A 25,321-nucleotide genomic window follows, 5' to 3' on the forward strand; every position below is an offset into this window, starting at 1 on the left:
GATGGTAGTTGATATGGGCTGATTTTATCTCCTCAAATTTGCTCTCCTATATGTTGAAGTCCTAAATTCCAGTACCTCAGAATGTAACCTTATTTGGAGATAGGGTCTTTATAGAGGTAGTCAAGTTAAAATGAGGTTATTAGCATAGGCTCCAATTCAATATGATTGATGTCTTTATAAAAAGAGAAAATTGGATACAGAGAAAATGTAGAGGGGAGAAGATATGAAGACACCTAGGGAGAAGAGCCATCTACAAGGCAAGGAGAGAGGACTGGAATAGATGCTTCATGATATGGTTTGGATTTGTGTCCCTGCCCAAAGCTCATGTTGAATTGTAATCCCCAGTGTTGGAGGAGGGGCAGGTGGGAGGTGATTGGGTCGTGGGGGTGTATTTCCCCCTTGCTGTTCTCATGGTAGTGAGTGAGTTTTCAGAAGATCTGGCTGTTTAACAGTGTGTAGCACCCGCCCCTGCTCTCTCTTCCTCCTGCTCTGGCCATGTGAGATGCACCAGCTTCCCTTTAGCCTTCCACCATGATTGTACGCTTCTTGAGGCCTCCCCACTCAAGCTTCCCATACAGCCTGTGGGACCGTAAGCCAATTAAACCTCTTTTCTTTATAAATTACCCAGTCTGAAGTAGTTATGTATAGCAATGTGACAACAGACAAATGCATTTCCCTCAGCCCTCAGAAGGAATCAACTCTGCTGAGACCCTGATTTCAGACTTCTGGGCTCCAGAACTGTGAGATCATGAATTTCTGTTGTCTAAGCCACTCAGTCCATGGTATTTTGTCATGGCAGCCCTAGAAAATTAATACAGTAGTCAAATCAATAATTATTTTAAAAATACATTTGAAAATCTTCAAATTATTTAATAGCTACCGACTGCTGTTACAAAAATATAAAGCCTTATCTGTAATATGGCTTTCAGTGTCTCACATCTCGTTTCAGTCTCCCTCATTTTTCCTCTTGTGTTTCTCTCTATCCTTTTGCTGAAAGGATGAAAAAATACAGATATCTATTATTCTTCCACATAGAAGCGTTCCATTTTATTAATTATGATGTCTAATTAAATTAGTATCTGGGAATAGTATCCACTCACATAAAGGATAATTTTTTTTTGCATTCATAAAGATTTCCTCCTTTTGTAATGTGATCACAAGACCCCTTAAAGCAACATATCCTCAAAGGTTTGTTTACAGATGATGAAGTACTTTATAGAAGGGCCTAAAACCTGAATTACTACTGATGAAGTATCAATTAGAAATTAAGAATAAGCAACCACGTAATTATAAGAAGTAATAAACAATCAGATGTGTGTCCGTGAAAAGATTTTAAACTGAATGTAAGCTAAAACACTGAAATAATGTACCAACTAGATTAAAATGAGACCCCTGCCAACCCAACCACAGTATCCCTGTATATACCCCTGTCTCTGTAAACACTGTGCCTATAGCCTTTGCATGTGTTGCATCTTCTACCTGTAATAGAACAGTCTTTTCTTTATTTCTCCACCCTCCGTGGGACGACTAGATATTCTTAGTTTTCTTCGAGGCTTACATTAGCTTCTTCCCATAGATACCTCTGTGGAATACAACTGAGATCTGGTTAGATATCAATCACTCTTTAGACAAATATTGACTGAAGGTTTACTAAGTGTCTATGATAGGTCTATGATAGAGGCTGAGGATAGAGTGATGAAGTTTGGAATGGCTTCTGCTTTGGAGAACTTATAGGCTAGTGATAAAATCAGGTAACAAAGTGAGTAAACCAAATAAAGGGAATATTCAGTGACTGTGATCAGTGCTGCCTGTAACAGCCAATAAGGACATTACAATATAACCTGAGATCTGAAGGACTAAAAGGATGAGAAAATGCTAGCAATTAAAAATGTTAAAGGGAGAATATTCTTGGCAATTGAAAAATTTAAGATTCAGAATAAAAGTGGTATTTAAGGCCATAGCATTAGATGAGATTACCTAGGAAGGAAATATATATGAGCAAGGATGGAGGAGGACAGATGTTGGGCAGTGGGGAGGTGTGAGAGAGAAGAAAGATGAGGAGGAGAGGAAAAGAGAAGAAGGAGAAAAAATAAGCATGTCGAAAGCTAAACCCTGAGGAAAACTAGTATTTAGAGGTTGGAGAGGGAAGGAAGAACCAGCAAGTGTTCTTATTTGACATAAAGTGTCTTCTGAAGTAGGAGAAAATCTGAGACTGTGGTTTCATAGAAAAGAAGACATTTCAAAAGAGAATGAATGGCTTACTATGTCACATACATCTGAAAATTTGTGTAAGATACAGGCAGAAAATTACCTGTTAAATTTTGTAACAGGAGGTCATTAGTTACCCTGACAAATGCCCTTTTTTATGAAGTGATGAAGTGAAAACACTACAAGTTGTTTGAAGAGTGAGCAAGAGAGAAAGAAATAAAGACAACAGTTTAAAATGTTTGCCTATGAAGAGGAGCAGATAAAAATGTTTTGCGGTTTGGGTCTCTCCTAAATGCCTGCATATTACCCTATAATTTATCCATTGTGATCCAGAGTATGCTATGTGGTAAATGCCTGCATTCATTCATTTATTCACTCACTCACTCATTCACTCCTTCATTCAACAAAAATATATTGGACCAGAGACTATTCTACATGCTGAGTGCCCAGTTAAACTGTGAACCTGGATTTATACCCAGCAGTTTTACAGATGCGTCCCAAGTTCTCAGCATAGTACCTCTCATGTAGTGATGCTCAATAGGTTTTCTTGGCTTGGCAGTTGGAATTTTGAGCAGAACTACTCAGCCACTGGGGATCATTGTTTTCAGCATGGTGTTAATGGTATGCTCAGGAGAGTCAGTTTCCTGCTGCTGAGACCCCTCAGGAAGGCCTGGTTCCTACTCCTCTTTAGGTTAGGTTGTTCAACATTCCCTCCGATTCGCTGAGATAATCCCATAACTTCCCTTTTGATTTAAACTGGCCCAAATCAGATTGTCTTATTTAAAACCATAGGACCTTAACTAATGCAATTTCCCCCATTGTCATTGTGAAACTACTTAGGCTTTCTCCACCTGGGGTTCATAATAGTCTACAAAGGACTAGATCAGGAAAGAGGGCCATAGGACTTAAGAAGCCTTCTCAAGGTGACCAAATTAGTGAGGGACCAGGCAGGACTCACCTAGGCAGTCTAGTCACAGACTCCTGTTCTTTTAACCACTAGCTCTTCTGAGAAAAGAGCTCTTAGTTTCTTCTGCGAAACCAGAGAGTTGATGTAGTATATTCAACATGCGTCTTCAAGCTTACTCCAAAGAACTATTCTTAAAAGTTGGTTCCTGAGAGAACAATATGAAGACCAAACTTTGGTCATGAGGGCTTGACCAGGCATAGAGGTTACAGTATTTGGAAGTGAATTCTTGAAATAATCCTCCTGAGTATTTGTTCTATATCAGTGCTTTTAATAAACATTGAGTAACAATCTGTTCTAAGTTGTATTCAATGTTAGGAACCTGGAACGTGACTGTTTTCTTATTGCTAGCTAAATATACAGTCATATGCCTTCAAAGACGTTTATGCAGGAGCTTTATTTTGAGGAGGAAGTGAATAAAAAATCTAAGCGAATGCCTGTAGACAACTCAAAGAGTCTCCTTTGAAAGGTGTTTTGAATCTGCTTTTGTGAACAAATGAATGGACTTAAATTCTACTCTATGTGGCATGGCTGCAAAACCCAAGCACATCTGCAGGTGGTGTTGAGCTCAGAGGTTAGTCATATCTGTTCTGAGATCTCAAATCCACACCCAAAGCTTTGACCATCATATTCTCCATAGCTATGTTGGGAATACTCCATACCAATTCACTATTAAGACTTGGAAAGAAATTCAGAAGCTGATACTTTTGAGATTAATATTGCTTTCATGTACAGTAAGTTAAAAAGCGATAAACCCGGACAATATCTGTGATTTGGCAAAACACGTTTTGAAGCAGGTCACCTTGCTTGCTGTGAAAGTGTAAATTAAATATTTGTCTACTTAGTGTAGAAACAAAATAGTTAGTATCCATGTTATAACAGCAGCAGAGAAAGTAGGGAGGTGGGGCTTGCACTACAGATTGGTGGGAAAGGACACTCAGGAAGAAAGGAATATCACCCTTTGCCTTTTTCCTCTCTGTGACCTACATATGACTCATAAGACTTCTTCGAATGCTTTTCCTCCTAATTTAAACAATCGCCATTTCACATAGTACTGCAAAACGTTCTTGACTCAGCACAAGTTCTGCAAATATTTTCAGGAGAAGCAACTGCCCATCTTCCCCCATCCCATGCTTTTGTGTAACAGTAGTTTTGCATTTTATGAGGCTTGGATACAACACATTTTAAATACATTCCAAGCCAATTCAAATATGATTCTACTTGCAAGTATCTTCTGGGATGGTGATGAAAAAAAAATTCAAAAAATCATGGAAATGGAGACCGTTTTTACATGGAACATATTTTCTACAAGTTACCTTGCAGTTTTGTACTTTTTTCTTCCTTATGTGTTTTTCTTTTTTTCTCTGCCTGGTATTGGTGCTCATAGTGAAAATGTAACAAGCACAGAAGGAAATGTTAATGTGGTTTTAGAACTCATGTTTTTTTCAACAGAAGCTTTAGGGTAAACAGAACTTTGTTCTCACTGAGCTAAATCTATAGAACATATTTTCATCTGATAGCAGTTTTGATCATAAACACAAATACAGATTTTAGATCGGAGGAAGATATTGGTAAAAAGCACTCAGTAGAATACATTCCACATTCTCAGAGAACTCAAATAGAGATATTTTGTCCAGATCTTGTTCATCTGGTATTTAAGTACGTTTCCCTATAAACTCTGGGTGCCTTAGCACTGGCATGACAGTGAGTACAACTTCCCATGGAAGACTGCTGACTCCCTCATTTTTTAGATACCTGCTCAAAGAACCTGCAGGGAGAGAGGGGGATTTCTTTGCTTCAGTGAGTCACAAGAAAGCATGACTATACTTTAAAACTTAAAAGAAAGACACAAAAGGTAAGAATACAGGTTATTTTAAAAGTAAAATTTCAAACATCTTTATAGAGAACTATAGATGATACTGTTCTCATGAGGCGCCAACTGAGTTTCATAAAGAGAAATGTGTGCAATAGCTCTAAAATGGTTACATTAGCTCACATCCTCCCAGAACTCCAATTCGAGTTGGAATTGCCCCTAAGACCAATTTTTCTCTTTTCATATTGTATCCTCCATTCCAAAAAGGTTTCTACAATTTTGTATTGCCAAGCAAGGTGTTTTTCACTCATTTTTCCACAGATGTGAGATAATATCAGATGGGAGGAAAAATGAAACCAAGTGGTCTCTAGAAGTGGATATGATTTTTATAAGCATGTGAAATACAATATATATTTAACACAGCACAATTTTTTGAACTCACTTTTCAGCATAAGCTCACATAGGAGTTCAGGGTTGGATGATGTCATTTTGCTAGAGGGGAAAGTGACAAATGTGTTCATTGACACAAAGATGCAAATGATAAAAAATGATTAGACTGACTTACTTTAATTCTGCCTTTTAAAAGATATGTATCAACATAAATGTGGGAAGAAAATAAAATATGCTGGATTATTTTACTCAAGAACATATCTTGGGATTCAATTTGAAGTAGATGAAGCTCTTTCCAGATAGGAAAAATATGAAGAAGAAAAGTAAGAGACATTTTGACTGATCATGCACTCAGTGTACAACTGTGTTTTCATAGTTGTTCAAAGGCAAACCTGTAATGTTAGAACAGAGAAAATACCAGCAATCTACATTGGCATTGGTGATTTACAATGATAGTCTCTGTACCATGCAGTCAAAACATTCTGTGGTGTGTGACTGCAGAAGATATTTTGGAAGACTGAATTTCCTCAGCTTAATGGTGACCTTGTAAGAGGTTGGAGCTTGGAAATTTTGTACAAATACTATTGTGATGAGAGCAAAATGCTGTGTCTATAGAATTAATCCATTGGTGCTCATCAAGTGAATATTACTGATGTGATGCCATTCTGCCTAATGGTTGTATCCTCATGGTAATAATGGTTATATTTAAGTTGAACTTTCCTACTCAGATTACATTTTGAAAATGCCTTGGGATTTAAGTGGTTTTCACAACTATCTCATCACTTGATCAATAGAAAACAAAGCATAAGTCCAAACTATCTATTTAGAAATAAGTGAGCATCTATTCACAGCTTAGCTACTCATCTCAATATGTGTCACTATCTTACATGTGGTGTAGGACGTTCTATTTCTTTTCTATCAACTTCAATCCCTTTGTGAACTTGATTTGTTGACTTTACTCCTTGGGAATGCTCTCTAAACTTCCTATGAATTCAGGAAACCTGATATGAATTTCTGTACAGGCTATGAAATTGCCTCATAAAATACTCCACATGGAAACAAAGCAGTTGGGTTTTAAAGGAGGAGTGGAGCAATAAGTGAATTGGAATATTATAGTGTTCTTCCATAAGAGGTAGATCTTATGGTTCTTTGCATACTTTTGTGCATGTGTGACACATTTTATAGTGTGCTCATACTACCCCTATACAGAAGTTGATTGCAACAGGGTACAAAAGGCAACTTACAAGGTATCCATTTCTGAACATATCATGATACATACTCTGGTTCACTTTGACTTAGAGATAAAATTGAATGTGCCCATAATCTGGCTACAGTTATTTAGAATTTTTCTTTTATCCTAAAATAACAACAAACAAGCTTGAATTTTTGACCGGTTTCGTATGTAAATCTTCCCTTCGGATCACTGATTGACAAGCATAGACCAAAATTTATCAAGTAAATATGAAAAACAAAAGCAAAAAATGAAATAAATAAAAAAGGATGAGGCATTCTGTAACATTTATTTATTTTAGTTATGATTTTTAGTTTTTGTGGGTACATAGTAGGTATATATATTTATTAGATGTTTTGATGCAGCCATACAACATATAATAAACACATCATGGAAAAATGGAGTATCCATCTCCTCAAGCGTTTATCTATTTTGTTACAAACAAACCAATTATACTCCTTTAGCTGTTTAAAAATGTACAATTAAATCATTATTGACTATAGTTACACTGTAGTGCTATCAAATACTAGGCCTTATTCATTCATTATATTTTTTGTGCCCATTAATCATCCCCATACCCCCACCACTACACTCTCCAGGCTCTGGTAACCATCCTTCTACTCTCTATCTCCATGGGTTCAATTATTTTGATTTTTAGATTCCACAAATAAGTGAGAACATTCAATGCTTGCTTTTCTGTGCCTGGCTTATTTCACTTAATATAATCATGTCCAGTTTCATCCATGTTGCTGCAAATGACTGAATCTCATTCTTTTTTATGGCTGATACTACTCCATTGTGTGTAGGTATCCAGTTTTCTTTATTGATAGATCTGTTGATGGACACTGAGGTTGCTTCCAAATCTTGGCTATTGCAAACAGAGGTGCAACAAGCATGGGAGTGCAGATATTTATTCAATATACTAATCTCCTTTCTTTTGGGTATATCCCCAGCAGTGGGATTGCTGGATTGTATGGCAGCACTATTTTTAGTTTTTTGAGGAACTTCCAAACTGTTCTCCATAGTGGTTGTATTAATTTACGTTCCCACCAAAAGGGTATGAAGATTCCCTTTTCTGCACATCCTCGCCAGCATTTGTTATTGTCTGTCATTTGGATATAAGCCATTTTAACTGGGTTGAGATGATATTGTAGTTTGGATTTGCACTTCTCTGATAATCAATGTTGTTGAGCACCTTTCCATATGTCTGTCTGCCATTTGTGTGTCTTCTTTTGAAGACTATATATTCAAATCTTTTGCCCATTTTTTGATCAGATTATTATAATTTTTCCTATAGAATTGTTTGAGCCCTTTGTATATTCTTGTTATTAATACCTTGTCAGATGGGTAGTTTGCAAATATTTTTTCCCATTCTGTGGGTTATCTTTTCACTTTGTTGATTGTTTCTTTTGCTGTGCAAAATCTTTTTTAACTTGATATGATCCTATTTGTCTATTTTTAATTAGATTGCTTGTGCTTATGGGTATTACTCAAGAAATCTTTTCCCAGACTGATGTCTTGGAGAGTTTCCCCCAAGTTTTCTTGTAGTATTTCACAGTTCGATGCCTTATATTTAAGTTTTTAACCCATTTTTATTTGATTTTTTTTATATAACAAGAAATAAGCATCTAGGTTCATTCTTCTGCATATGGATATTCAGTTTTCCCAACACCATTTATTGAAGAGAGTGTTTCTCCTCAATGTATGTCCTTGGCACCTTTGTCAAAACTAAGTTTCCTGTAGGTGTGTGGTCGTGTGGATTTGCGTCTGGGTTCTCTATTCTGTTCCATTGCTCTAGGTGTGTGTTTTGTTTTGTTTTGTTTTGCCAGTATCATGTTGTTTTGGTTACTGTAGCTCTGTAGTATAATTTGACGTCAGGTAGTGTGATTGCTCTAGTTTTATTCTCTTTGCTTAGGACAGCTTTATTCTGGGTGTTTTGCGGTTCAATATAAATTTTAGGTTTGTTTTCTCTATTTCTCTGAAGAAAGCCACTGGTATTTTGGTAGAGATTGCATTGAATTTGTAGATTGTTTTGGGTACTTTCGACATCTTAAAAATATTGATTCTTCCAATCCATGAACATGGAATATCTTTGCATTTTTTGTGTGTCCTCTTCTATTTATTTCATCAGTGTCTTACAGTTTTCATTAAAGAGATCTTTCACTTTTTGGGTTATGTTAATTCTTAGGTATTTAATTCGTGACTATTGTAAATGAGATTACCTTTTGTATTAGTCTGTTCTCACAATGCTATAAAGACATACCCAAGACTGGGTAATTTATAAAGGAAAGAGGTTTAATTGACTCACAGTCCTGCAGGGCTGGGAAAGCCTGAGGAAACTTACAATCATGGTGGAAGGGGAAGCAAACATGTCATTCTTCACATGACAGTAGGAAGGTGAATGAGATCCGAGTGAAGGGGAAGCCCCTTATAAAACCATCAGATCTCATGAGAACTTACTCACTATTACAAGAACAGCACAGGTGGTATCACCCCCATGAATTAATTACCTCCCAGTGCGTCCCTCCCATGATACATGGGGACTATAGGAACTACAATTCAAGATGAGATTGGGTGGGGACACAGCCAAACCACATCATTTCACCCCTGGGCCTTCCCAAATCACATGTTCTCACATTTCAAAACACAATCATGCCTTTCCAACAGTCTTCCAAAATTTCAACTCATTCCAACATTAACCCAAAACACCAAGTCTAAAGTCTTATCTGAGACAAGGCAAGTCCCTTCTGTGGGTGAGCATCAGCTGAGTTTGGTCCAGTTTTGCCTTCTGATATAATGAGGGCAGCACTGAGTCCAATGCCTCACAATTTGCTGAGTTCTCCCTCTCCCCATCTCCCAGAAATGCTCTCCACACCACACCACTGCTACCAGGGGTTGGCGGAGGGGTGATGTCAGTAATTCAAGACTATTTTTCCTGTATCTTCAGTGCCTCTTTCAGTGATATGAAGTTAAAACTAGGTCCTGTAAATGCTCTTCTCATTTTTGGTTCATATGAAAGTGTGCGTGTGTGTGTGTGTGTGTGTGTGTGTGTGTGTGTGTGTGTGTGTGTAGATAGTTGTTAAATTGGTGTCCTTGTTGGAGGATGATTGTTAGAGTCTTTTATTCTGACATCTTACACCACCTGGAGTCTCCACTCTAATTTTTAAATCTATCTCTAATTTTTAAATCCATATGTCTAAATCCAAAGCCTATGATGTTTATATCCTTAAAATATTTGGAACCCATTATTTTCTGTTAATTTTCATTGTCACTATTTGATTCAAGTTATCATTATTTCTTGTTTGGAACACTGCAAATTAGTTTAGACTTTCTTTCCCTGATTCCTAGTCCTCTCTCCACTGCCACCAGAAGGATCCCTGCAGAAATGTATATCTCAGTAATTATCCCACCACCCAAAGCCATCAATGTTTCTTCTTCATTTTGTAATAAAATCACTCTTTGGCTTGGCACTGAAGACCATTTGTGACTTGTTCCCAGTCAACCTGTATATCATCAGATCTTGCCAATCTCTATTCTCACCTCAACCTGCAACTGATCCAAAATGTTTGCTATTCACTGGGCATATCATATTCACCATTGGTCTGGAGGCTTTCTATGAATAGATTTCTTTTCCCCAAAAGACAATTCTAGTGAAAAGACCCTTGTGTATGATGTATCTTCTTATTCCAAATATCACGTCATCCCAAGTCTTTTTCTGACTCTTCAGTTCACAACTTCTTGGTCTCCCAGGGAGAATTAGACAACTTGCTATAGTGGAGAGAACACGGGGTCTGAAGTCAGACAAATTTGGCTTGGATTACTCACCCCACCATTATCTAGCGATGTGATCTTGATCAAGGTCCAAGATTTCTATGAGCTCAATTTCTATTACTCCCAGAATAGTTGTCAAAATTAAAAAGAGATTTTGAGTAAAAATATTCAAACAACGCCTAGAATATGATAGGAATTCGATTCACATTTCCTTTACCTGTCACCTCTGTTTTGTGATAATATCCCTATAAAATCCCTGTTTTTATATCCCTATAATATATTTGTTATGTTGAATTGCATTCCTGGAATACAACATCCTTCAAGGCAAGGACTATTTAGTATTTATCTACATAAACCCAGTACCCCATGCAACGTCCACATTAAGTAGGTATTCAAAACGTATGGGATGAATAAATCATAAACTGTTGCTCAGATTTGTGCAAGAAGATATTAATTATTATGTCCTTGTGCCTATAAAAACATGTATGAAAAGTTCAATGTTTTATTAAAAATTATTTCATGGCTGGGTGTGATGGCTCATGCCTGTAATCCCAGTACTTTCGAAGGCCAAGCTTGGCGGATCATTTGAGGTCAGGAGTTTGAGACTAGCCTGGCCAATATGTTGAAACCCTGTTTCTAGTAAAAATACAAAAAGTAGCCGGGTATGGTGGCACAAGCCTGTAATGTCAGCTAACTGGGAGGCTGGAGCAGGAAAATCGCTTGAACCCAGGAGGTGGAGGCTGCAGTGAGCTGAGATTGTGCCACTGTACTCCATCCTGGGTGACAGAGTAAGACTCCATCTAAAAAAAACAAAAAACAAAAAACAAAAAACTATTTTATATGTGTTAGGGGAGGACATAGAGATTTAAAAGGTGATAGAAAACCTTAGTATCAGAATTGAGAATTAAAAATATATACTACAAACCACTTATTTGGTTCCCCAAAATATACCCAAATTAATGTCCCCCATGATGTCTGTAAAGTCAGGTAGCTGATAAGAACAAGCCTATCCCTTGTTCTTAATCTCATTTTCTTGTAAGAGAGTAAAAATAGAAAACAAAGCACACTCCACTGATAAGGGTTCAAATGTATTATTGAAATAAATGTGTGATTGATAGAAAAAGCTTGTGACTATTTAATCTACCAAAGCTCATCAAATTTAAGATGAGCAATTGTAAAACCATACATATAAGGTGCTCAAGCAAAACAAATATTGCTTGGAAAGGCTTTTTTATACTAAGTATTGCTAAAATGGAAGACACAAACCATATAATATACTTTTAATGAGTTAATGAGTAGTAACTAAACAAAAAGTCAAGAATCAGGACTAGTGTTCATTCAGCTGTTCATTTTCAATCAATCAATATTTATTGAGTATCTGCTATATTCAGGCAATTATAGAGTTGGAAAATAAATGTTTGAAGAAGGCATGGGCATTCCTTTCACAGAGCTATGTTCTAAGGTGGAGATAGACAATAAGCTAGCAAACAAATAAGTGAACACTATAACTGAAGGTTGTAAAAAGTATTTTATAAGACAAAAAGTGCTATTTTAGATATAAAGTGGGAAGAATTTACTTTATAGTAAGCATCTCTGAGAAGTTGACTTTTAAGCTGATACCTGAATAAACCAGTCATGATAATTGTGCTGGTGACAGGGTATGTTTTTCATATCTTAGACATAGCACAGACTGAGCCTTCAAACTGGGAAAAACTATAATGTTCTAGTGATGGCCACAGGCCAGTGTACTTGGAGAATAATGAGCAAGGGGCAGGATGGTACCAGATGAAGTTAGAGAGTTGTGTAGGGGCCAGTTATGCAGGACCTGGCAGGTTATGGCAGGAAGACAGGTTTTATTTTAGGTACAATGAAAAGAAGTGGAATGTTTTAATCAGAGGAGTAATATATTTAATTTTTGTTTCAAAGAGATCACTCTGACTTCATGGGGGATGAGCAAGAAAGGAAGCAGGAGATCAGGCATAAATGAAGGATTGGACAGAAAAGTGTGATAGGGAGAGGCAGAAGAGCCAATGGATTCAAGATACTCTTGGAAGTAACAGACAATAGTTGCTGCTGAGAGGGATATAGGAATGGGGGATTGACTGGAGCCACAGAATGGATGGTAAGACCATCTACAGAGGCAGAGAAGTCAGGAAGAGCAACTGTGTTGGAGCTAGAGAATGGAACAGGAGAGTTCTGTTTTGGCCATGTTAAGATTGAGAAGTTTATGAATTGTACAATTTTATATACAAGAAATAAGGAACTGACAGAAGTGGGTCTGAATAAAAAGCAAAAAGTTCCAATATCAGGCTATAGAGGATCCATCAAAGGACTCTTAGAAGCAGAAAGTCATGAAGAGTGTCACTGCAGAATCCAAAAAAGGTGAGTAGTTCAATAAGAAAGAAAAGTGAGAGAAAGCCAGACCTCTACTCAGTACTAGTGTTAATTATATTCTTCTGACCTGTAAACAACTCATGTTGCATAAAAAAGGGAACTAAGGAACTTTTTGAATGATCAGTGTTATGTATGATCAGCAAGCAGAAGGAGAGATGATTGGAGATATCACATCCTTTAAAAAAAAACTCTTGAAGAGGAGTAAGAGTCAACTACTTCTAGAAAACTCTTAATAGATTAGAGAAAATGTCCTTGTTAATCACTGCAACATTAAGACTGTTGAATTAAACTGCATAAATAGTAATATTAATAATAGAGATCTTTTCACCGATTGACTTTGTTAAAGTATTAGAGATTCAGTCTTTGGTCAGATGTCTAGGGGTGAATCTAAGTTACCCAACAAGTCATTTCAAATATCACAGTCTTGCTGACAGATGGGATTTAAGCATTTCTCATAAAAAGCTGCCAGAGCTGACTTCTGAAACTACTAAACCTTTTGCTAAACATTTACTTCTGGCAGTAACTGTGCTTTTGTGAGCCTGGGGCTAAATTTCTGGAACATGAGATGCAAAGGCAGCAGAAAGACAAACAACATCAAACTATACCTTCAGAATTCACTGTGATGATTCTCAAATCACACTTTTGATAATAATTAAGCTGAGGCACACTGGCAAAGTGACTTGCCTGAGGTCGTATAGACAATTCCAAGCCAAGGTAGACCCAGTGGTTTCTGATTCCTAGTCTTGAACTGTAAACACCCAATCAGTTTAATTATTAAAATACAATTGCTACCATATGGAAGAAAAACCTAGGGGACTCAGATATCCTCTGCCTGAGTCATTAACTCTGAATAATTATTTCTTGTGATCAGGCAACCAAAAAGGAGGGAATACCTTTTGTTTTTAAAAAGATTTGGTTTTAAAAATTAACCTGTCTCTTCAAAAGTTGTTAAAATCGACATAGCTCTTTCTAATAGACAAGACATTTTCTTCAGACAAGAGGTGGTAAAATTGTTGTCACTGTACTTGGCAACTCTTCCTAAGACTATTTAGAAGTTTGCCAAAAAGGCAAAACGTGTTGAAATGAAAGAGTTGCTTCAATTCACTGACCCAAGATGGTTATTTCACTGCAGAGTATTTGAGGTATAAGAACAATAAAATTTACAATGAAAATCTTTAATCTTGATTCAAATAAAAAATGTCGAATGGGTCAATTTTCTTCCCTAGGGTAGGAGACACCTGGTTATTGTAAGGTTATTGAAGACACCCTCAAAAGGCTGAGCTGTGAAAGGAGCAATCAATTTTTTTCCCTGTCAATTTTGGAACAGTTGTGCATAGTAACATAGACTTCATTACACAACCAGGCTTGGATCTACCCAGCAAGTCCAAGGAATTCCATGATTCTAGGTGGATGGACAAAGTTTCCAGGATATCACTAGTGAGGCCAAATTTAAGCTAGGGTCCTAGATGTCAGCTGCTTCTGCTTTCCACAGTCATTTACAAGAAAACACAGAATAAGCTTTGGTTTCTCAGGCTCTTGGATGACTACTGGTGGGGCTAACTAACACAACTATTATAGGAATGAGAGGGGAAATTTTAGGTCCAGATTGTGTAGGGCTCAGAGTGTCTTGCTAAGTTGTCACACTAAGATGTCTCTGTATGTACTGGAGGAACACGGGAAGCTTTCAAGCAGAGAGTAACATAATCAAATTTTGTGTAGCAAAGCCCATCTAGTAGTGACATTCCGATGAATTAATAACGGGGAAATGCTAGGTCAGATAACTAAACCTTGGATGTGAAAGACCACATCTGACCTCAAAGATGAGTAGACCTGGGGACACTAGTGTGTTCAATTCCTGCCACCTCCTACTCTTCCTCCCTTCATGAAAGAGCTCTATGTCCTCCTACAGTAGACAGGCAGATGTGGGAGAACAGGGCAGTGGAACATGTCTACTGAATGTTGCGGTCTCACATTTTCACAGCTTCACAATCAAAAAGGAAAAAAGCCTTCTTCCCATACTTCTGTTTTGAAACTTGTGGGAAGGAATCCCATTGTTTTGGTATGTGAGGTGGTCACCGTCAATGTGTCACTCTGGACAGAGAGTTAGTGCTTGAACTATCTATTGAACCTGAGGAGTAAAGGATGACAGGCAAAGAGGAACTTCCCTCAGAAACAGTCAATCCTCTTGCCAGAATAACGAAAGAAGAAATCATCATAGGTATCTGTTGTAGCTACCATTTGAACTTGTATGTGAAAGAGAGGGGAAAGTCAAAGATCACTTATGCTTAGTTCCTAAGTGACAAAGAGGCTGAAAGTACCTCCAAGCAAAGTGCATTAGGGGAGGGAAAAAAAGGGGGGGAAAAAGATAAAGTGAGTGATAAATATAAAATCGAAAAATGTTGAATGCGACTGCTAAACTGGACAGTCACATTTGCTAAAAGGAAATAGCAATGAGGATCTGGAATTCAGAGAAGTTGGTAGAGTGAGAGATTTGGAGAAAAGAAAGATAAAGTTTAAGTTATGAAAGTACATGAAATCACTTCAGCAGAAAATGTGAGAAAAGACATGCGTTTATATTAAAGGGTTTATAAAAGAAGAAGAGTTTTGACTACAGCAAAATACCACAAAAGGCAAAAGAAAAAGTAAATTCAGTGTCAGAAAACTTGCTTCACCTGATTGAATGCAGCAGAAGCTGGGGAAAATTAGAAATATTGAACAATAATATAAATTTAGTAACTAGAAAGGCTATTGTAATTCAACAGAGCAATTGTAGTAGGTAAGGTGAGTTGAAAGCTAGATAGCTTTTGTTTAAGAAAAGGCTGAGAAATGAAGCAGAGGAGAGAGTGAGTTTAATGTATTCTTTCAAGATATTTATCATAATTTACATAGGTTTATATTTTGGGGTGAAAAATAACTTGAGGTTAAATCTCAAATATTACCAAGTTCTTCCAAAAATGAAAGAAATAATAAGAACAGGTCTAGTCTGCAACAATAGAAAATTTTAATTCTGCAATAAGTAGTTGAACAATACTAGCGTACATATCACAAGTAAATAATATGGACAAGAAAAATCTACTTGTAGATTTAAATTGACAGGCTTATTATTTACATTAAATAATTTATCAGATAATTATAACTTTTTTCTTTTCTTTTCTGTGGACACTTTATTTAATTTTAGACTCTAGGTGCATGTGCCGGTTTGTTATATGGGTATACTGCTTAATGCCAACGTTTAGACTTCTAGTGAACCCATCACCAAAATAGTGAACATTGTGGTCAATAGGTAGTTTTTCAACACTCACCCCCTCCCCATACTCCTCCCTTTTGGAGTCCCGAGTGTCTATTATTTCCATATTTATGTCCATGTGTACTCTTTGTTTAGCTTCCACTTATAAATGAGAATATGAGTTATTTGATTTTCTGTTTCTGAATTATTTCCCTTAGGATAGTGGCCTCCAGCTCCATCCATATTGTCGTGAAGGACATTTTTTCATTATTTTTATGGCTGCATAGTATTCCATGGTGTATATACCATATATTCTTTAGCTAATCAATCATTGGTGGACACTTAGCTTGATTCCATTACTTTGCCATTGTGAGTCATGGAATAATATCACAATAGTATTGTGATAAACATACGAGTGCTGGTGTCTTGATGAAATGATGTCATTTCCTTTGGGTGAATACCTAGTAGTGGGATTGCTGGACCAAACGGCAGTTCTAATTTTAGTTCTTTAAGAACTCTTCATACTGTTTTCCATAGGGATTGAACTAATTTACATTCCCACCAAGAGTGTATAAACATTCCCTTTTCTCTGCATCATCCCCAACATCTGTTATTATTCATTTTTTTTTTTTTTTACTTTTTAATAATAGTCATTCTGACTGGCATAAGTTGGTATCCCATTGTGATTTTAATTTGCATTTCACTGGTGATTAGTAATGTTGAGTATTATTTTCACATGCTTGTTGACCACTTGTATGTCTTCTTTTGATAAGGGTCTGTCCATGTTCTTTGCCCACATTTTAATAGGGTTATTTGTTGTTGTTGTTAGTTTGTTGAGTTCCTAGGAGATTATGGATATTAGTCCTTTCTCAGATGCACAGTTTGCAAAAATTTTTTTCCCATTCTGTAAGTTGTCTGTGTAGAATGTTGATTTTGTTTTCTTAAGTCCCATTTGTCTACGTTTGTTTTTGTTGCATTTGCTTATGAGGTCTTAGTAATAAATTCCTAGGTCACTGTTCAGAAGAATTTTTCCTAGGTCTTCTTTTAGGATTTTTATAATTTCACGTCTCACAATTGAGTCTTTAATCTATCTTGAGTTAATATTTGTATATAGAGTGGGACAGAGGTCCAGTTTAATTCTTCTGCATGTGAGTAGCCAGTTTTATCAGCACTATTTTTTGAATAGGGTGTTCTTTTAACATTGTTTATTTGCGTCAATTTTGTGAAGATCAGTTGGTTGTAGGTAAATGGCTTTACTTCCGGGTTCCTATTCTGTTCCAGTGATCTATGTGTTTATTTTTATATCAGTGCTATGCTGTTTTGGTTACAATAGACTTGTAGTATAGTTTGAAGTCACATAATGTGATGCCTCTAGCTTTGTTTGGGTTATTCAGGGTCTTTTTTGGCTCCATATGAAGTTTTGAATTATTTATTCTAATTCTGTGAAAAATGATTTTGGTAATTTGATAGAAACAGCATTCAATCTGTAGATTCCTTTGGGCAGTATAGTCATTTTAGTGATATTGTTTCTTCCTATCCATGAGCATGGAATGTTTTTACATTTGCTTGTGTCATCTACAATATCTTTCATCAATGTTTTTTAGTTTTTCTTGTAGAGATCTTTCACATCCTTAGTTAAATGTACTTGTAGGTATTTTATTTTTTTGCGTGTGGCTGTTGTTGTAAATTGGATCGAGCTTCTGATTTCGTTCTCAGCTTGAATGTTGGTGTATTGAAATGCAGCTGATTTTTGAGCATTAATTTTGTGTCCTGAAACTTTACTGAGATCATTTATCAGGTCTAGGAGTTTTTTTGGAGGAATCTTTAGAATTGCCTAGGTATAAGATCATATCATCAGCGAACAGAGATAATTTGACTTCCTCTTGTCCAATTTGGACACCTTTCCTTCTTTTGACTGATTGCTGTGGCCAGGACTTCCAGTACTATGTTGAATAGGAGTGATTGAGAGTAAATTTTCTCATCTTGTTCTAGTTTTTAGGGGAAAATGCTCTCAATTTTCCCCATTAAACATAGTGTTGGCTGTGGGCTTAGGAACTATACTGCCCACAGTAATCTACAGATTCAGTGTAATTCTTATCAAATTACCAAATGACTTTTCACAGAATTAGAATTATATATATCTTTATATTTCGAGGTATGTTTGATGCCTCATTTGTTGAGGACTTTTATCATGAAGGGATCTTGAATTTTATTGAATGTTTTTTCTGCAACTGGTGAGATGATAATATGGTTTTTGTTTGTAATTCTGTTTCACATTTATAGATTTGTATGTATTGAACCATCCTTACATCCCTGGAATAAAGCTAACTTGATTGTGATGAATTCTTTTTGATGTGCTGCAGAATTTGGTTTGCTAGTAGTTTGTTAAGGATTTTTGTGTCTATGTTCATCAGGTGATTTTGCCTGTAGTTTTCTTTTTTTGTTGCTGTGTCCTTGCCAGATTTTGGTATGAGGATGATACTGGTTTCATAGAATGTTTTAAGGAGGAATAACTCTTCCTGGATTTTCTGAATAATTTTAGCAGTTTGGTACCAGATTTTCTTTTTGTGTGGTAGACTATGGGTATGAATGCATCTGGTCCTGGGTTTTTTCTTGTTGGTAGATTTTTTTTTGTTTGTTTCTCATTCAATTTCAATTTTTTTCTGGTTTAATCTGGGGAGGTTGTATATTTTCAGTAATGTATCCATTTTCTATAGGTTTTCTAGTTTATGCACATAGAGGTGTTCATAGTAGTCTAGAAACTAAGATGATCTTTTGTATTTCTCTGGTATCAGTTGTAGTATCACCTTATCATTTCCGATTGTGTTTAGTTGAATCTTCTCGTCTTTTTTGTCATCATTTTAAATTAAGAACCAACTTTTTGTTTTGTTGATCCTTTGTATAATTTCTTTGCTCTTCATTTCCTTTAGTTCTGTTCTGATCTTTTTAAATTATTTTCTTCTGCTGGCTTTGAGTTTGTTTTTTTCTTGTTTTGTAGTTCCTTGAAGTGCAATGTTAGGTGGTTAATTTGAGATCTTTTTATCTTTTTGATGTAGTAATTTAGCACCACAAATTTCTGTTTTTACACTGCTTTGGAGATTTTAGTTTGTTATGTCTCTATTTTCATTGTTTTCAATTTTTTTTAAAATTTATGCCTAAATTTATTTGTTTACCCCAAAATTTATCAGGGGCAAGTTTTTTAGTTTCCATGTACTTGTGTGGTTTTGAGAATTCCTGTTTGCCTGAAGTTGTGAGAGAGCAGAGGGGCTCACTGACAATTTGGTTGTCAGCAGATTGTCAAGAAAGTGAGGAGAGCAGAGAAGCAGCCCCATCTACCTTTCCGTTGGGGTTGATCTCTGCCAGACTCTTGCTGCTTTCCTTTTCTGTGCCCCAGCTTCTTCCCATGGGCTCTCCAACAGGTCCTGTCTCTCTTCCCTCATTTGGAACCTAAACATTCACCTGTAACTTTAGTCTTTCTGAATACAACTAGCATCTGACTTCCCTAGTTAACCATCTTGAAAAACATTTAAAAAAACAATTTTTCAGAAAAAAAATATGCTCAGTGTATAAACCCTTTGCTTGTCTGGAGAATTTGCTTCTGTTGGAGTCTTGGCTGGAGATGGGGTACATTAGTTAGCTGAGGCTGATGTAACAAAGTACCACAACCTGGATGGCTTAAACAAAAGAAATGTCTTACTTCTGGAGGACAGAAGTCTAAGACCAAGGCACTGGCAGGATTGGGTTCTGTGGGCCTTCTGAGGGCTATGAGGAAGACTCTGTTCCATGCTTCTACCCCAACTTCTGGTGGTTTGCTGACTATCTTTTGAATTCTTCGGTTTGCCCAGTTTCAGATATGTCTTTATGAGCAGCGTAGAAATGGACCAATACACTGCCCTTCTTTGTCTTTTTATTAACTGTTACTGGTTTAAAATCTGTTTTATCTGATAAAAGAATAGCAACCCCAGCTCTGTGCTGTTTTCCATTTGCATGATGTATCTTTCTTCACCCCTTTACGCTGAGCTTGAGGGTGTCCTTACAGATTAGGTGGGTCTCTTGTAGCAGTAGATGATTGGGTCTCTCTTTGTTTTTCGCCTATTTATCCAATTTGCCAATCTATATATTTTAAGTGCAGCATTTAGACTGTTTACATTCAAAGGTAATATTGATATGTGAGACTTTGCTTCTGTCATAGTTTGTTAGGTAGTTACTTTGAATCACCCAATCTCTGCCTTAATATTCACATGGAATTCACCCTGTGTGCTTGTCTGTCTCCAAATTTCCCCTTTAATAAGGACGTGCATCATATTGAATTAAGAGCCCACCTTACTCAAGCACGACCTCATCTAAACTATTATTATATATAAATATGTCTCTAATGACCCTATTTCCAAAGGTCACATTCTAAAGTACTCAGGATTAGGACTGCAACAAACAGATGTTGTCAATACACAATTCAATGCATAAGACTTTGAGGCTTTGCTTCCAATATGGGATTGATATCCCCAAACCCATATGAAGTGTGTTCTCTCTGAGACTTTTAGCCTGAATCTACTAATGTGAAGGAGGAGAGTTAGTTGCTGTGGCAGATGCTATTTTGCTAATGTTGCATAGAAGAGAAGGCAGTGAGGTTGAAAGTTGAGGGGCTCAGTGGGGAGGATACAGTTGTGGTTGCACCAGGGATAGCATTTTAATTTTGTCTGGGTTCTTGATGACCTACATTCCCTTGGTTCCTTCCTATTCTTTTAGCTTTATTTGCCCACATGTCTCCAAATTTTTGAGTTGTTTAATAACTTCCCAGTGAAAGTCCTGTTTGGCTCCAGTTAGCCAGAGTTAGTTTCTGTTGTGTATAAGCAATAAACTTGTCAAGTGCACATAGTTCATGATATTTTATATCTTTTGGATTCATCCTACATTAAAAAGTAAGAAAATAATTCAATTGCATAAATCAAAAAATTCTTTAATTAGACCTTTAAGGTTAAACAGCCATTACGATGAACAAATTCCATGGTACTGGAAATAATATGGTTTTGTTTCTAATTGAGTTTAAGTTAACTAGCTTCAATCTGAGTAAATGAGACCTATATTATGGTTAAATTATATATATCATTGAATTCAATTCAACTGACTTCATTATCAGGTAACTTCAGGTATAGTTACTGTTTTTTGTTTTTTTCTTATAATTTAAAAAATACTTTCAAGTTTTTGCTTAAAAGTATTTGTCTTCTCATCAATTAATAATTTAAATCCCAGATCCCACATTAAAGTGCAAATACTCAATATTTTATTTTATTCAAAATGTTTATTACAAAAAGCAGTTTTATTTAGAAAGATCGAAATGATTGTAAGCTAACTAGAATAGCTAGGTTACACAAGAAAGGACTCTTGAACATTCCCTCTTTGATGTCCTCTAAGATTTGGATCCCATTTATTTGTGCTTTGTTCTTGTTTTAGACCTCTAACTTCAGACTTCAGTTAAGCAGAAACATGGCTTACAGTATTTTTAATTTAAGTTTCTTCATATTAATAAAAAAGTTATAGCATGTGATAACTAAAAATAAAAAAGAACACATGAAATTTCTATAGTATTTGAAAATAGCATCTCTATTTATCTACTATATATTTTTCAGAGATAACACTAAGTTAATTAGGGCTTATGAGACACATTTACAATTATAATGCAGTGATTCAAAAATTAACTACATTTATGTTAAAACATCTTTTTCTCCCATACAGAAAAGGCGCTATTGAAGAATTATGCTACTATTCCTTGCTGAGATGGATGAGGGAAGGAAAAACATAATCCTATTAACTTTTAAAATTATACTTCATTTATGAGGTAAGGAATTTATGAAATGAAACACTAAGCATCATATTTCAGGTCAATTTTGTGATATAAATCAGTTGTATTTATAGATTCAAAGCTAAGCTTGAAAAAAGTCTCAGAAGCTAAGGGGTTGATGACCCTATAAACTGTAAAATGTGTTAACACCAATAAATTCTGCTCCCTCAGTTCAAAGGGCATTTGATTATACTCTGCACTGTCAGTGCTACTCACATCGGAGCTCATCTCGGAATGATAAACAAGGCAGGCCTGTAATGTATACCAGAGAATGACAAGATGCACCTGTCCCTACAAGTTTTGAGACAAAACAGTAGGCACTCACAGACAGCTGTGAGAAAGTCTACTCATAGGCTCACCAACAGGCAAGAAGAAACACCCACAGCCAGTTTAGACTACAACATCATAATGTTTGCATTGGTATATCTTTTATTTTTCTGAGATTATTTTGAATAGAAAATTATGTTGGCTAAAATCTAATAGTAAAATTCCTTTGTGTATAATAAAGGACTGTTGATCTCTGGTGGCTTTCATTTCTATGCACAACATTTTAAAGTATTTTAATAAGTATTATGTAAATAAATGCTAATAAATATTCAATTGGCAGAACATGAATTATGATATACTAACCTTTAAATAATTTGCCTTATGGTTTTTTTATCAGTATGATTTTTAAACATTCTGAGAGATTGATTTATACCTCTTTAAGAAGGAAAAATTTTTTGCCTTAATAGAAATTTTTCCAGGCCTGAATGTTTTACTTTGCTCATTTATGCTTAATCATGCATATCTCACAAAGAACCACCCCAACAAAACAGATAACTATTTAAAACTTATTACAAGATGACTAATTGAAATACTTTATGTTCAGTTCTTATTTTTAACAGCTGGTACTTGTGCTGGTTTGTTGTCAAAGGAATATTTACTGAGCATTTGGTATTACTTATTATTTGGAACATACATAGGAAATTATTTCTGCTTTCTTGTTATGTATATTCTGAAGAAAATCTGTGTAACCTCCTTTGCAGAATGTGGTGTTTTGTTTGTTTATTCATATCTATTTTATTCTAAAAATTAATTTGAAACAGATTTTACATTCTTGGAGCATTGATTTCAATTTTTTGGTCTGTTTTTTCATGATTCTGAGAAAATTACAACCGAAACAGAAATTTCATATTTTAGTCTGAAAAATGTATCTTGACAATTTTTTTAAGTTAGACATTTCAAGTCAGAAATTTCTGTGACCCCATTATATTTTGACAGACATTATTATTTCATTTTAGAGCTTGCAATTTTCATTGAAATTATCCATTTTGAAATGACTATGGAAAAAACCCTTACAACTTCCTAATTCATTATTAGGTTGATTACAGGGTCAACTATTCAATACTTTGTGTTTGCATATTTTGTGAAACATAGTATCGAGTTGGACTTTAAATATTTTTGCTATGTTAATTTCTAAAGGAAGGATTTTGGGTCATGAGATGAATTTAATAAATTGCAATTATTTGGAGAAAGTCTGTGAATCAATTTAATAACTTAATAGTTTTAAAAGTCTTCAATAAAGTTAAAGAAAATAAGTATTTTCTTTAATGCACACTTGAATGTAAGGCACGCTTAATATAAAAGATTGTCTTACGTTCAAATAAAATGAAACAAACATGAAAATTATGAGAATTAGTTTCCTTTTTATTGGTGTTGACAAATCTAAATAATTACTTACTGCAATCTGTTCTATCTTGATTAACACTATGGTAGACTATAATTAAAGTAAAATATGTTAGAATTTCTACAATATATTTTATTCTATATTGTATATTTCTTGTAGGAATACATCTCAATGGAGAGTGTTATATTCCCATAGCTACAATTAAAGAATAAGATATTGATCTGATAAATGGTTACTCAGTAAATGCAATGTTGCTCATTACTATGATTATTTCATGGAGTATTAGTCTATTTTATTTTATTATACTTTAGACACTTAGAATATTCATAGTGTTCTTGGTATGTGGAAAGATAGTGCTGACAACTCATATAATTTAGAGACTGACTTTACCCTGTATTGGATAACAAAACTTATTAACAGTAACCAGTCATGTGTTTTTTCCTAGAGAAGAGTAAACAGATCAGAATTCTCTTTAATAAATGCATTAATGACCCAACCAAAGTAGAGGCTTAAGTCCCTTTCAGTTTTATTAATCTTTTTTTGCTTTCCTAGCAATTTTTGCTATAAAGCTCTTGTTGGATGTTGGTAGAAATTTATTTTTTAAATATATTTTTGTTCCTTGTCAACATCTTTTCACCAGTCAGACCATTTTATGTTCCTTTGGTAGATTTTGTAGGAGAGCAGTTGTCATCTATGGAAAATTACCGACAATATTAACAATGCCAGGTGAGAGTAATTACAAGTGAATGTGTCAAATACATGTTGGACATGTGGTATCAGCGTGTGCATGAATTACATTCCTGTCTTCTCACAAAGATCGATTTTCTCTGTTTCCTGTAAATGGTGCATTCACTGGGTATTGCTCTGCTGCATGCAACGCATGCCACATTTTTGGCGTTCAATGGATATTGAAATCATAATAAAAGAGTAGGCTTTTTTTCTTTTTTAATATAGTGACACAACGGATTTTTTCAAACACTCTTTCATAATATATTTAAAGAATACAGTTGTGGGTAGAATTTAAAATGGCTATTGTGAATATCAACAACAAATACTTTATATTTTTTAATATTTTGAAAACTAGGATTTCTGTCTCCCACCAAAATAAATGACTCCCTCTTTCTGCTTGGTCCTTGCGTTTTTAACAGTCATCTCCCTTGCCACCGAAGGGTTCACAATGCTTGCAATACACACCTGTGGTCTACACATGAATTTCTCATCATGTTCAGTCATAATAGGTGTAAAAAACCTAATTTTGGGTAATTTGTCATTGGAGAAAGTGAAAATAGTTTGTATTAATAAAAGAAACTATGAGATACTTCCCACGTGTTCTGCAGACCATGGAATTGTATGAAACTCTTGTAAAAGCAAGGTGAGTGTATCCAGATATAGTTCAATGGGGCAATAAGACCATAGCCATCAATTATTTGAAGAAAGCCTGTCTGGACACAGTCATGCCAAGCACCTGAATCCACTTTAATGGTGGAAGTGGACACATATGCTTGGGAGTTCAAATCCTTTATGAGTAACACTCACTTATGATATATAGACAGAATGCAAAACTATGGATTTTTTTTTCCTTTAGCAATGTGATTATTCTGAAGTACATGCCTTATATATCCTTTTGAATGTAGTAACATTGTGATTGTTATTTAGAAATACTTAGAAGCTAATCTTTGTTATGGTACCAAAGACAATAATTGGTCCTTTCAAATAATCTGGCAAGTATAATTGTTTCCTTGTTAAAAAATTAGGAACTTTAATTGATTCATACTAATATTGAAATAGTATTTCTCTTAACAAACTTGGTTGGAAG

General features: G+C 35.4%; 1 long non-coding RNA gene across 6 annotated transcripts in view; it reads left to right on the plus strand.

The window, feature by feature from the left end:
• Positions 1–25,321, plus strand: part of LOC101024077 — a 71,298-nt gene that overhangs the window by 44,901 nt on the left and 1,076 nt on the right. For 5 of the 6 annotated variants that reach the window (XR_002522175.2, XR_002522176.2, XR_002522173.2 and 2 more), the window contains one exon: positions 21,731–21,833. This is a non-coding gene — a long non-coding RNA (uncharacterized LOC101024077). Of the gene's footprint in view, positions 1–21,730; positions 21,834–24,653; positions 24,878–25,321 lie in introns of all 6 variants that reach the window. The other variant, XR_002522177.2, reaches the window with a different exon arrangement.

This window comes from Papio anubis, chromosome 3, assembly GCF_008728515.1.
Source record: "Papio anubis isolate 15944 chromosome 3, Panubis1.0, whole genome shotgun sequence".
NCBI lineage: Eukaryota > Metazoa > Chordata > Mammalia > Primates > Cercopithecidae > Papio > Papio anubis.